Genomic DNA, 14,067 nt, shown 5'->3' with positions numbered 1-14,067 from the left:
ACAGAATAAAGGCTGGAGCTGGTTTCACCTCCCCCTGTCAATTCTGCCGCTTCCTGCTGTTTGGCCTAAGATGTGTCAAGACCCACAACAAATACTACACCCTCGGTTTTGGGGAGAGCCTAGGCCTTCCTTCACCCCTCCCCCAGATGCTGAGGCCCCCAGAGCGTTGTGGCATCTGACTTCCTGCGAGAATTCATTTGCATCGCGATTAACTGCGTAGACCTCGGAAACCCAGGCCGCCTCACCTACCCGGCTCTTCCTTCAGCTGCAGGCCACCGAGGGGTTTCTGATTTGATGTCAGATTAGTCATGCGTGCAGGCGGGGGCAGCACTGGTTGCGGTTGAGGTTTAGCTGCCGGTGCTCAATTTCGTATGTTAATACCTCAGCCCCCGTCACGTGACCCGGAGCCTGTGGCCCCGCCCCCTGGAGGCTGGCGGAGAGCCCTGCTAGAGTCAGAAGCCCCTTGCAAGGGGGGCCTCCCCAGGATCCTCTCCATTAGTTCATGTGACCTAATGGAGAGGCTGGCGGCGCGGGGAGCGGAATTTACCATTGCTGCAGGCGTCTGGGGCCGCCTCCTTTAAATGAGAGAGCCATTAATCTTCAAGCCAACTGTTTCCAGCCGCTGTGTTTCTAAACCCTAAACCTAGGCAGGCTTTCATCAAGGGTCTGCGGGTTAGGAATAGATGATTATGAATCATCTTCCCTTTATAACAGGATCATCAGATTTCATGGAACATTTACAAAGGTCTAATACGTGAAAGCATGAGAAAGCGTTATTAAGCGCCGGTGGGCACACGGTGTGGGAGGGAGGATGCTTCAGAAGAGTGTGGGGAAGTTGGACCTCCTTGTCCACAGGGGAAATACCCTTAAATGCCCTTAAATATGAACGTGTGTGTGTGTGTTTTCCTAGCTCATTTGTGTTTGGGATTTGTGTTTGGGTACTGTTCGCTGAAGAGTATATGAAAAGGCAGGAGGGATAACCTTTCCATTTGCAGTTTAGAATGAGCCATCACACTTAAAGTTCAAGCTGAGCAATAGACATTTTCTGTTTGATGTGAGCTATGGGGTTCTAGCATAGCTGAATCTGTTATTATAAGAGGTCCTTCTGGATCACATGTCCCTGTTGTAATACTCAGACATGCCTTAAAATTTAAAGTTTGTGTAGTGTGTGCGTTAAGGGGGAGGTAGATATGCAAATTTCAGATTTTAAGAAATTTTTTTTCTTGGTCCACGATTTTTTTTTTTTTTTTTTGGCAGCACCATGTGGCATGTGAGATCTTAGTTTCCCGACCAGGGATTGAACCTGTGCCCCTTGCAGTGGATGCACAGAATCCTAACCATTAGACTGCCAAGCAAGTACATTGGTCAAAGATTTTGATTGAGTATTTACTTTGGGTAATACAAGGTTTATCATTTTAGCATAAAATTGTTGCTCAGTCGTGTGTGACTCTTTGCAACCCCATGGATTGCAGCACACCAGGCTTCCCTGTCCTTCACCATCTCCTGGAGTTTGCTCAAACACATGTCCATTGAGTAGGTGACGCTGTCTCATCCTTTGTTGCCCTCTTCTTTAGCTTTCAATCTTTCCCAGCATCAGGGTCTTTTCCATTGAGTTGTCTCTACATCAGATGGCCAAAGCTTCAGCATCAGTCCTTCCAATGAATATTCAGGATTGATTTCCTTTAGGAGTGACTGGTTGGATCTCCTTGCTGTCCAAGGGACTCTCAAGAGTTTTCTTCAATACTACAGTTGGAAAGCATCAATTCTTTGGCGCTTAGCCTTATTTATGGTCCAACTCTCACATCCATACATGACTACTGGAAAAACCATAGCTTTGGCTATACATACTTTACTCTTTTTTTTTGTTTGTTTGCTTTGAACACATTTAAACACTTCAGACCTCAATTTCCCTTTTTCTCAAAGAGGGTACTCTACCTTGGTGCCCTGGAGAAAATTCTGTTTCTCAGGAGAGCTTATAAATTGTACTCAATACAATTTTCAGCTTCCATTGCCCTTGAAATCTTTCAGTAAGGACCTTTAGCAATGTGGAAGTTCCTGCCTCACTCAAGTATGACAGTCCTGACTTGAAGGCAAAGAGATTATGTTTTTCTTTTTCTTATTCCGGCTGCTATTGAATAGCGAAGTACTTGGGGACACACTTAAGAAGAATAGGGTTGCTTTGACACTTAAAAATGCTAAAAAATTAACTCTGCAGTAACAATAAGACAATTACAGAGAACAAAGAGTGTGGTTTGGCTTTGGGGGCCTCAGTATCAGTCATCATGTCTCTGTTTTAGGCTTGTGGTAATCTTTTCAGCAGGCTGTTTCACTTTTTGCCTTGTTTTGGCTCTCAAGAGAGAGGTATAAAGTGTATGTGTGTGCATATGCAAAATTCAACCTACATAATGTAAATAGCTATAATAACTTTGCTTGGGTGGATACATGGGGCAGGCACTGCCCTGGGGGTATTACATCTGTTAATCTCTTTTGATCCTCTCAAGTTGCTGTTGAGACAGCTACCTATATTACAATGAAAGAAATTGAGGCTCAGAGAGGTTGAATTGCTTAAGGACACCAGATCTTGAACCCAGGTCCAGAACCCACATCCTGACCTTCACCATTAAGCTCTGCATCCGGAATAGAAGCAGCCCAGAAGCCGACCCTTTGAAGCTGTTGCTGATGTGAGCCGCTCTGGGCAATGTGGCTGCTTGCACTGACCTGGTAGCAGTGCCCCGGGGAATTAGCAGATGTCTCTACCCCCAGGCACCTAGGGTGGGCTAGCCCAAGTTCAGAGCATCAGAGAAGAGCTGCTACAAAGGCACAGCCAGACATTGGTTGTGCCAATCTTGTCAAAAGGTTCCTGTTGACAGAACTGTGTTGGCAGTTCTGTCTTTGTAAAAGTATCAGTCTCCGCCCTGGCTGAGAAACAGGAACCTTTTGACAAGATTGGCACAACCAACTTCTGGCCCAAGCTGTGGCATTCACCTCCAGGCTATCAATTCTGCCTTGTCAGCAGTCATGCCCAGCGGATAAGGTGTCCTCCTGGGACACGTGCCCTCAGCCCTGTGGTCTGGGTGTGTGAGTGAATCCACCTGGACATTGTCTCACTTCACCTGCTCTGGGGGCTGGCACTGTTGCCCTAGAGGGGGTTTCACTGATTTTTTTCTTGGCAGTGTGAGGGCTTCTAAAATCAGAAATGCTTATGAGGGACTTCCCTAGTGGTCCAGTGGCTAGGACACAGAGCTCCCAATACAGGGGACCCTGGGTTCTAGCCCTGGCCAGGGAACTAGATCCCATGTACCACAACTGAAAATCCTGCATTCTGCAACGAAGAGTGAAGATCCCATAACTGAGACCCAATGCAGTTAAATAATTAATTAGCTCAAAAAGTAGAAATGCTTCTGAAGGCTGTGGCACCCTGAGAGTGTTTGTTGGAAGCAGAAAACCACCTCCCCCAATCCCTCTCCCAGAGCCTCTCGATCTGGGTGCCTAGAACTCACTGAAGGTGTGGAGAAATATTGACATCTCAGCCTCAGGCCAAGTCATGGGGCAGAGGAATGGCCCTCTTCACTTCTGACAGCTGGCAGCTTCGTCTGCTTCCCCAGGGTGCTCTGCAAACACTGGCATTTCCTGCATGTGCCAGCATGTGGAAAAGGCACTTCTCTGTCCTACCCTCCTCAGATGGGAACAGCCTCCACTCTTTCTGTCTCTGCCAGGGTTTAGGCTTTCAGCAGTGAACTCATGCCTGAGTTTGTCTACCAGTCTCCCTGCTTCTTCCTCCCCTCCTCCTCCTTGGTTTCCTTTGCCGTAAGGCTGATGTCACTAGGATAGCCCCTCCGAGGCAAGTGGGTAGCCTTGGGCCACCCCAGGACTCCCAGCCCCCTACCCCGACCCCAGCAGCTCTCAGCTTCCTACTCTGCAGATGAGACTTTACTTCTGGTGTCCCTGGATGGTGCTGACCAGCAGCTGATGTTCCTCCCTCCTCCAAGGAAGCAGAGACATCTCACTTGCACTGTGAACAAACCTGGACAGTGAACTAGTGTTTCCACACGGGAGCTCATCTTTGTGTTTGGGGTCAAGGAGGCCCTGAGCAGAGTGAAGTCATAGCTTATCTACGTAGCACCCTTGGCCTGCTGGACCTCACAGGACAGGCAGAGAGAATGAGAGCTGGACTAGCTGAGGATCAGTGGTCGAGAAGCTCCTGCGTACGCTTTGGAGAGCTGCTTTATGACTGTGTGAGTGATAGTCGCTCAGTCGTGTCCGACTCTTTGCGACCCCATGGACTTTAGCCCGCCAGACTCTTCCGTCCATGGGATTCTCCAGGCAAGAATCCTGGAGTGGGTTGTCATGCCTTCCTCCAGGAGATCTTCCTGACCCAGGGATCGAACCCACTTCTCCTGCATCGGCAAGCTGGTTCTTTACCACTAGCACCGCCTAGGAAGCCTCAATATATACACTACCATGTGTGAAATAGACAGCTAGGAGGAACCTGCTGTGTAGCACAAGGAGCTCAGCTCAGTCCTCTGTGGTGACCTAGAGGGATGGAGTGAGGGCTGGGAGGGAGGCTCAAGAGGGAGGGGATATACCCATACATATACCTGATTCGTGGTGTTGTACACAAACTAATACAGCATTATAAAGTAATTGTACTTTAATTTTTTTTTTAAAGACCCCTTTGTGCACATACCAGCAGGGGCTGAAAAATGCTAACGGGGTGTTACATTCACAGATCACATTTTACTCTTTTATTGTCTAAATTTTTTTAAAATCATGACTTTATTAATTTCACAACAGGAAAAGCAAATTGTATAAACTTACAGTTTGAAAAATAAAAAAGCCAACTGCCTATACACTTCACACCTTCCCTGAGGTCTCTGATGACCTGTGAAATGCATACAAATGAGCAAATGACAGGGTGCTAATTGCAGTGTGGCTTCTGAGTGGAACAGCTTGGGTGTTCTCACAGCAGGACCTCAGCCTGGTTCCTGTTTCCCCATTCATACCAGCCAGCTGCAGAGCCAGAGAGAACTCGTGTTCCAAAACAAGACATCTGTGACCCTGACCACTCCCCGACAGAAGCTTCCACACCTTCACCAGCTCCCTGGGAAGAACAGGCTTGCGAAGGGAGTGTCTGGTCCTGTCTTGTCAGGCTCCTTTGCTGGCATGATTAGGCAAGCCAGGTGGATGGTCAGCTGCTGTTAGTGGCCCAGGCCGTGTTCTCCCAGACAAGGCAGAATCTCTTCCCTTTTTGGTCCTGAAAGCTACATTAGAAGTCAGCAGAAATGCTGCCCACATGTCCTGCTGTTGGCGTTCATGGTCTTGCAGGAGCCTGCTGGCGTGTTCAGCACCGTGTGTGGCCCTGGGGGCCAGGAGCCTCACCAGGGCTTCTCTGTGGCTGCTTCCTCATCTGTGGTTAGTTGCCGTGGGAGGCAAACAGGGTGTCTTTCTACAAAAGCATCCCTCTTACCTTCAGAAAAAAGCCAGCTCAGATTCCTTGTGACCCCATGAGCTGGAGACTGGCAGGCTTCTCTGTCCATGGGATTCTCCAGGCAAGAATACTGGAGTGGGTTGCCATGCCGTCCTCCACGGGATCTTCCTGACCCAGGGATTGAACCCACATCTCTTGCATCTCCTGCCTTGGCAGGCGGATTCTTTACTACTACTGGGCCACCTGGGAAGCCCCAGCCTCCCCTTAAGGGTACCCAGAGAACTAACCTCCTGTGTGGAGGTCCTAGCCAATTAGCCCCAAAGCCTCCTGTCTCAGCAGCTTTGGTCCAACAGTGCGTTTGCCGGAAGAGCCGGGGACCTGAAGGGCAGAGAGGGCCTGGAGCCACGTCCAGCTAGTGCTAAGAAGAGGCTCCATGTCCTTCCTGGACTGTAAAGAGTGGCTGCTACTGTCTTCTGCTTGGGATTGCCTAGCATACAGCCCATGGGCAGGGGCCTCCTGCAAGAGAGACTGCTGTCTAGGGAAACTGAAAACCCAGTCAAGACATCATCTGGGGCTGCACCGTCTCTCCTGGGTGGTCCCAGGCCTCCTGGGACACTGGCTTCTGGGAGTCGGGAGCTACCCCTGAAGGCTCTGGGGTCCAGAAAGGGGACTGTTCCCAGCACCCCCTGTCCCTCTGCTGGTGACCTACAGGCACCCCCATGTAACAAGCATGTGGCTTCTTGGAGGAAAGAAGCTTGCATAATCAGATAGAAATAGGAACCTGGAAAAGAACTCAGTGCGGTATGGAGGGGATTGGGCAACGAGCTGTCTAAAAGACTCCGGGCCATGAGAGCAGGGTTAGGGGGAGGAGCCACGTTTCATCCAAGTCATAGCTAAGATCTAAGGACGTCTCCAGAGCTTGAGACTCCGGAGGGGTGAGGAGGCAGAGGGACAGCATCTTCCTGTCTGCCACCCGTCAGACTAGACACTGGGTGTGGGGCCCACCGTGGAAGGGGTGCGCAGGGGCAGACAGCTGAAATCATTCATCAGGAAGCCGAGGCTGCTGCACCTCCTAGTCCTCCCCCTCTCCCCCCAGAGCTTGAGATCAGGCCCTGTTTCCCAGTGACTCTGGAAAAGAGTCTAAGCTCCTCTTAATAACACTCAGCTGAGTGGGTAAGACTCCACACTCCCAAGGCAGGAGGACCCAGGTTCGATCCCTGGTCAGGGAACTGGAGCCCACATGCTGCAACTAAGACCCCATGCAGCCAAATAAATAAATACTAGAAAAAATAATACTAATTCTCACCTGAGCCTGGGCCAGGTAGGGCTGCGGGCTGCCTTTGTAGGAATGATGTCTCAGAGACTTGCCAACCCCTGCAGCACTGAGGGGGCTTCCCAGGTGACGCTAGTGGTAAAGAACCCACCTGCCAAAGCAGGAGACAGAAGAGACATGGGTTTGATCTCTGGGTCGGGAAGATCCCCTGGAGGAAGGGATAGCAACCCACTCCAGGATTCTTGCCTGGAGAATCCCACAGACAGAGGAGTCTGGCAGGCTACAGTCCTTGGGGTCTCAAGAGTCCAACCCAAGAGTTGGACATGACTGAAGCAATTGAGCATGCACGAACACCGCTCTGAAAAGTGCTTCTGGCCAAGTGGGACTGCAAGGGGAACTGAATTCCTCAGAGCCTTTACCTTTTGAGGTTCTGTGGGAAGGTTTCTCAGAAGTACAAGGCCCTTCCCTAGGAAAGTGAATCTCTTTTCCCACACCAGGTAGTGTTATTTTCCCACAGACATATACCTCTGTTCAGAGAACAAAGAAATTTCGAGAAAAGTTTTGAGCATACTGATCTTCTTTCTTTTTCAGGGCCAGGACAGTGAAGACATGAGAAGTTGGTTAGCATAGGATGTAGAGCTGATACCCCAGTTTTCTCCTGCTTTCCATTGAGAGGTTCCGCAAAGGTTAATTGGCGTTAAAATGCTCCTTACAATACTTGGCTGAACCTGAGCCAGGCAAGGCTGGGGGCTGCTTACGTGAGAGACATATCCCTGAGACTTGTTGTCGTTGCTCCTTCACTTAATCGTGTCTGACTCTTTGCAACCCTGTGGGCTGTAGCCCACCAGGCTCCACTGTCCATGGCGAGTCTCCAGGCAAGAATACTGGAGTGGGTTGCCACATCCGCCTCCTAATGTATTGCAAAGTACTCTCACCCCCAGGGACACTCCAGGTACAGGCCTCATGACTAAGGAGTAGTTGAAAGACCCCAGAGCTTATCAGACTTCAGTTGAGGAGAAAGAGAATGGAAACACATCTTTGTGTTTTCTCTGTGGCTTTTTTGGGGGGTGGGGTTGGGGGGTGCCGTGCCAGATGGCATGCAGGATCTTAGCTCCCCAGCCAGGGATGAAACATGTGCCCCCTGCTGGAGAAGCACAGAGTCTTAATCACTGGACCTCTAGGGAAGTCCCTTTGTATCCTTCTTTTTTGTCTGGAGAATAGCTCTCAGAGCTCTGCAGATAAATCCATGTTAGCATCAGGTGTCAAAGCTGCCTGATATGCCTGAGAACTTGACTCCCTTGCCAGTGAAGAATCCTGTGATGTCAGAGGCTAAGATGCCTTCTGCAGCGTCAGGACTGGTGGACAAGCACAGTCATGTGGTGGGTGTCTTAGCTCAGGCTGCTGTCAAAATACTATAAGCTGAGTGGCTTAAACAACAAGTTGCTTTCTCCCAGTTCTGGAGGCTGGGAAGTGCAAGATCAAGATGCCAGCATGATCGAGTTCTTGGTGAGGTGAGGACTCTCTCCCTGCTCGGTGCCTTCTTGCTGCGTGTCCACATGTCAGAGAGACCTCTGGTTTCTTCTTTTTCTAGGGTATTCCTTTCTTTTTTGGGGGGTCATGCCATGCAGCATGTGGGATCTAGTTCCCCTTACCCAGGGATTGAATCCACACCCCCTGCATTGGAAGCATGAAGTCTTAACCACTGGACCGCTGGGGAAGTCCCTTTCTTTCTTCTTTCTTTCTTTGTTTTCTTGGCTGTGCTAGGTCTTCATTGCTATGAGCGGGCTTTCTCCAGTTGCAGCGAGCGGGAGCTTCTCTTTGTTGCAGCGCACAGGCACTAGAGCCCATGGGCTTCAGAAGTTGCGGCTCATGGGCTTAGGTGCCCCACGGCATGTGGGATCTTCCTAGACCAGGGATCAAACCCGTGCCCCCTGCATTGGCAGGTGGATTCTTAACTACCGGACCACCAAGGAGGTCCGCCTATCTTTCTTCTAAGGGTAATAGCAGTCCCATCATGGGGACCCTACTCTCGTGACCTCATCCAAACCTAATTACCTCTCAAAGACCTTCAAATACGTTCACATGGAGGAGTAGGGCTTCAGCCTCTGAATTTGGGGGGACGCACCAACATTCAGTCCATAAAAGACTTTGAGAGCTTGGGCTCTGCCCCCAGACAGACCTGAGTGTGAAGTTGGCTCTACCACTTACTAGACTTTTGAGTCTCTTCTACAAAGTAGGGGCAATGATTGTGTCTGACACATCGAAGTGTCATGTATCATGTATGGTCAGAGTGACATAAAAACAAAAGGTAGAATGGTGGTGAGCAGGGCCTGGAGGATGGCGGAAATGGGGAGATGTTGGTTAAAGGGTACAAACTTTCAGTTATAAGATGAATGAGTTCTGGGGACCTAACGTACGACATGGTGACTCTAGTCAACAGTACTGTACCGAATTCTTGAAATGTTCTCAGAGGGACTTCCCTGGAGGTCCAGTGGCTAGGGCTCCGAGCTCCCAATGCAGGGGGCCCTGGGTTTGATCCCTGGTCAGGGAACTGGATCCCACATGCTGCAGCTAAAGATCCTGCACGCCACAGCTGAGACCCGATGCAGCCAAATAAATAAATAAATAATTTTAAAACCTGTTCTCAGAGAGTAGATCTTAAATGGTCTCACCACACACGCACAAGAAGTAACTATGTGTGATGGTAAACGTGTTACCTAACCTTATTGCGGGTCATCATTTCACAATGCATACTTATATCAACTCATGACACTGTAGTCCCTAAACTTACACAATGCCATTTACCAATTATATCTCAATAAAGCTGGAAAGAAAAGAGTAAGAGTCGTGTGCTCAACACAGTGCCTGGAACATAAATATTGGTGAAGCCACGGACACGTTGCTTAAAGGGCTTTCAGGAATGGATGTCTCTGCCCCCAAACTCACAGGGAAGGGAGGTGGTCCTGGGCCTTTGTGGGCACGGCAGAGGGGAGGAGGTATCCCAGACAGGCTTCCCTATAAGGACGGGCCTAAGAGAAGCTGCGGATTCTGTCATGTCCCTGATTCATGGTGAGGTCACACGTTAGATTAGCAATATATTCCCCTAGTTCCCAAAAGAACCTTCTCCCCAGTCATCCATCTGGTCCCCTCCTCACCCCCGTTTTGCCTCTGTGTAATCACTTATGCTTTCCCTCCCTCTAGAATGCCCTGTCTCTGCACCCCACCATTTTTTGCCAGCAATATATGAGACATTCTTCCAGGCCCAGGGTTCAAATGGCACTTCCTTCAAGGAACGTTTAGTCAACTCAGTTCCGAGGGGTGACTCTTCCTTCCCTCCATTACATACTGTCCAGACCACTCTCTGTGTCCAGCAGATGCTGCCTTGCCTCTTGGTGACTTCTGGGCACATCTCAAATCCAGTGTCATAAGCATCCTGGGCAAAAGAACCCAATCTTCTTTATATAGGGTTCAGGGAATATTCAGTGGGGTAATGAGTAAGTTTTCTAGCCCTCAAAACCCATGGAACTTTCTGAAGTCTTGGGCCACTGAGGCATAGGAAAGAAAGCTTTCCTCTCTCTTCTCAGCTATTTTCTGGTTACTGTCTTTCAAAGAATCATAGACTGGGCAACCTTCACCCATGCATGTCCTGGTGAGGCCCAGAGAGGGAAAGAATGTCCCTTAAGGTCACACAGCAGGTTTAGTGGCCTTCTGTTGGGGAGAGGGAGTAGAGTGTTGATGTTACTGTGATACTCCAGGGCCTTAATACATGCAGCCCTTAGATCAGCCCTGCCACAGCGAGCATGTCAGTGTTACTCCTGGCACTGTTATTACGATTCTTCTGTCCTTTACTGTCAACCCCGCCTCCTCCCACCAGGTCCTTTCCTTTCATTTCAGGGGAGAGAAGTACACGGAGGGTATTAACTATGCCTTTATGAAGCAGTGGGTGAGAAGCTGGGCTGGTAGTTTAGAGGACTAACCATCTGGATTACTGACCCCAGTGGCCTAGGGTGATTTTCTGGACCATCATAGACCTCAGGCCCAACAAGTCAGACCTGGACGAATAATTGGGTGTTGTATTTGTCCCTGTGTTGTGCTGAAGAGAAAATGAAAGGAAACCTGCTTCCCTTTTCGCAGGTGCTAGCAGACCAGCTGAGTCTGGCGTATTGCCCTCCAGGGCTCTCAGGCCTGCTCAGTGGTCACCTCGGCTCAGTGCGTGCAGCAGCCACAGAGGGTCTGCCCAAGCTCCGTCCCTCTGTCTGTCTGTCCATCTGTCAGGCAGCCTATGGAAGCTCTCAAGCTAGGTCCTTGGGAGGACAGGGTGTCTGGAATCGGTTTCCACCATTCTTCTCCCATCACAGGGTTAAAAGCAAGATTTCCCATGTGTCCGGTTGTGCGTGACTCCTCAGCGACCCCATGGACTATAGTCCGCCAGTTTCCTCTGTGCGTGGGATTTTCCCAGCGAGAATACTGGAGTGAGTTGCCATGGCCTCTGTCCAGGGACTTTTCCCAACCCAGGGATCGAACTCACATCTCCTGTGTCTCCTGCACTTTGCAGGCAGATTCTTTATCACTGAGCCACCGGGTAGGAGAGGCATCCAAGTTATCACTGGGAACCGGTGAGGGACAGCTTCAGCTGACAGCCCCGTTGGGACTGGGGAGTTGAGTCTCAGAGTCCACATCCTCCCGGGAGGTGAGATAGGACAGGCACACACACCAAGAGACCGCTTTTTCCCAGAGGAGGACTACAATTTGCCTCCCTCGTCTAAAAACAAAATTAAATTCAAATTGGGGGCAGGTGCAGGAGAAGGACTCTGAGAATGGAGACCAAAGTTCCCTTAGTGGGCTGAACCATTTCTCAGCTTCTATTCCATTTCCGTGTTGGTGTCTGATTGGGTGAAAAAGAGTGCAGCATCCGTTCTGGCTGCTGAGCAAGGGAGCCCTGGGCACTGGGGAGTTTTTAGTTGGGATTTCATATGAGCAGTTAGAGAATTAACTGGAACAGCAATTCTCCTGCCCCAAATCTGACTCTAGGATCCTGTTGTTTGTCTGAGTCTTTCCGAAGAACGTGACCATTCTGTTCTCGACATGATATTCCAAATGACCCTAACAGTTCTTTTTCAGTTGGTAGAGCTGGGTTGGCTGAAGCCTCTGTACTCATTTTAGGGTCTTTGTGATCAAGAGCATATTTGGCCATTCATTCATTTACTGATTCATTCATTGAAACCACTATTTCAAGGTGCCAAGTGTACAGTGTGAACAAGAGAGATGAGGTTCCTACTTTCTCAGAGCTCTCAGTCTAACAGAAGAGATAGGTATTAGGTGATTTACAAGAGCACTGAGTAATCAGAGATGCAGGGCTCCCTGGTCTAATAGTTAGGGAGAGCCTCCTAGTGAATAGCCCACACACCACAGTGAAGACCCAGTGCAGCCAAAAAGTTTTTAAAAATTTAAAAAGACTAGAGGGAAGAGTAGGAGATACCCAGGCAGAGTCGGGTGGAACATTTTGACCAGAGATACCATCCTGTACTAAAGTTCTGAGAAAGCAAGAGAGAGAGCCAGGAGGAGAAGGTGGCAGATGAAGCTGAGAGGAGGTGAGGGGCCAGGCCTCAGAGCCTTGTGTGCCACTACAGGGATGTGGTTTTTTTCTTCTGACAGTGATGGGAAGTGTTCTCGAGCTGCTGTGGGATGCTGGAAAACTGTTTCCTCCAGCTGATCATTCTAGCTATGATGTCAGCCTCACGAGCCTGCGACTTCTCAGACCAGCAGACCCAGCTCAGCTGTGACCACTGTGGGGCTTCCACTCACCACAGCAGACAGCGTTTCATTTCTTTTTTCTACTCTCTTCCTTAGAACTTACGTCATTTGTGTTGGTTTCTCATGTCCGCTGCTGGCATCAGACAGTGAGGCTAAGCTGATCAGTCCAGGACAGGCAGCAGTGAGCTTGGGGGCAGGAGAGGTTAGGACTCACCAGGTTTCACGAGCAGCACCTGAAAGTGCCTTATGTAAAACGTGGGTGTCATGGGACAGTTTAGAGACAGTGGGCTGGGCTGGGTTGGGTCACCCATGGGGGAGGGAAGGCAGGGTATTTCCTGGAGGAAAAGAGTGGCTGATCCTCTGTAATCTCTTCTCAGAATCTATCTGATGGTTCCCAGCGATCTGAGTCAGGCTGCTGTCCAGTCTGCCTTTCCCATCCAAGGGGCATGATGACCCAACGCACACTGGGGGCAGGTGTGTGCCTGGCTTTTGGGGTGGGACAGCCAGGGACTCTGGCATCGCTGGTGAAGGTGGCCTGGGCCAGATCAGTCCCTCTCTCCACCTTGAACGTTATAAAGGTAGAGTGTAGGGAGGACATCAAAGGCAGAAAGATGGGGAAAAGAACAGGGTGGGTATGCGCTTGCTAAGGAACCTTAGCAAATTTCCAAAAGCCTCTGTTCCTCCTAACCACAGTGTCCTTAACACTGTTGGTATCTGGGGACAGACATTCTTTGGGATGGTTCTGCATATTGCAGGACATCCTAACATCTCTGGCTTGATAATGCTCCTCCACATTTTCAAATACCTCCTGGTGGGGCATGGCATGGCATGTGCGTGCTCATTGTGTCCAACCTCTTTTTGACCCCACGCACTGTAGCCCTCTAGGCTCTTCTGTCCATGGGATTTCCCAGGCAAGAATACTGGAGTGGGTTGTTATTCCTTCTCCAGGGGTTTGTCCCGACCCAGGGATCGAACCTGCATCTCTTGCATCTCCTGCATTGGCAGGCGGATTCTTTACCTCTAATTGAGAACTACTAACTCCAGTGTTTATGGGGACAGGATACATAGAGCTTTGCCGTATGTCCTGCAGATGGCTGACAGAGAGACTGGATAAGTCCCCGCATTTCCAATGTCTTAATGAAGCTTTTGTCCAGTGGGATGGTTTTTCTTCCCAGGCCACTCATGGGGGCTCCTGCTGTCTCCTGACCCCAAATGGAGCTTCCCCTGATTTCTATAGCCTCTTTGCTCACAACGGTAACCTAACAGCCCTGTGAAAAATCCAGTGGATGAAGCTGAGATTTTATTGCAGACATTTCCAGGCCTCTTGGCTGGACGGTGTCCAGGGTGGCAGGACAGTCCGCTGGCTGAGGCGCTGCTCCATCGGACCACCAGATGGCGGCCGAGAGCCCCCTTGTCTGCCGCAGGACCACTGGTGGCAGAGGAGACTGCAGAGGGAACTCATCTTAAAGAGGCCTGGTCCTTAAAGAGACAGGGCCACACACCGCGAACTTGAACGGTAATCCCGAAATGAGACTCTCCTGATGACAAGCGACACTGGCTAGGCTCTGATGCTCCTTTGTCCTCACTTTCTCGAATGTTGAGCCGCCACCTC

The 14,067-nt window shown here is 50.0% G+C and overlaps 1 protein-coding gene across 1 annotated transcript in view; it reads left to right on the top strand.

The window, feature by feature from the left end:
• ABR (ABR activator of RhoGEF and GTPase) overlaps nt 1–14,067 on the top strand; it is a 194,515-nt gene that overhangs the window by 30,750 nt on the left and 149,698 nt on the right. The window lies entirely within an intron of this gene.

Source organism: Oryx dammah, unplaced genomic scaffold, assembly GCF_014754425.2.
Source record: "Oryx dammah isolate SB20612 unplaced genomic scaffold, SCBI_Odam_1.1 HiC_scaffold_8, whole genome shotgun sequence".
NCBI lineage: Eukaryota > Metazoa > Chordata > Mammalia > Artiodactyla > Bovidae > Oryx > Oryx dammah.
This window is presented reverse-complemented; position numbering and strand designations above follow the sequence as displayed.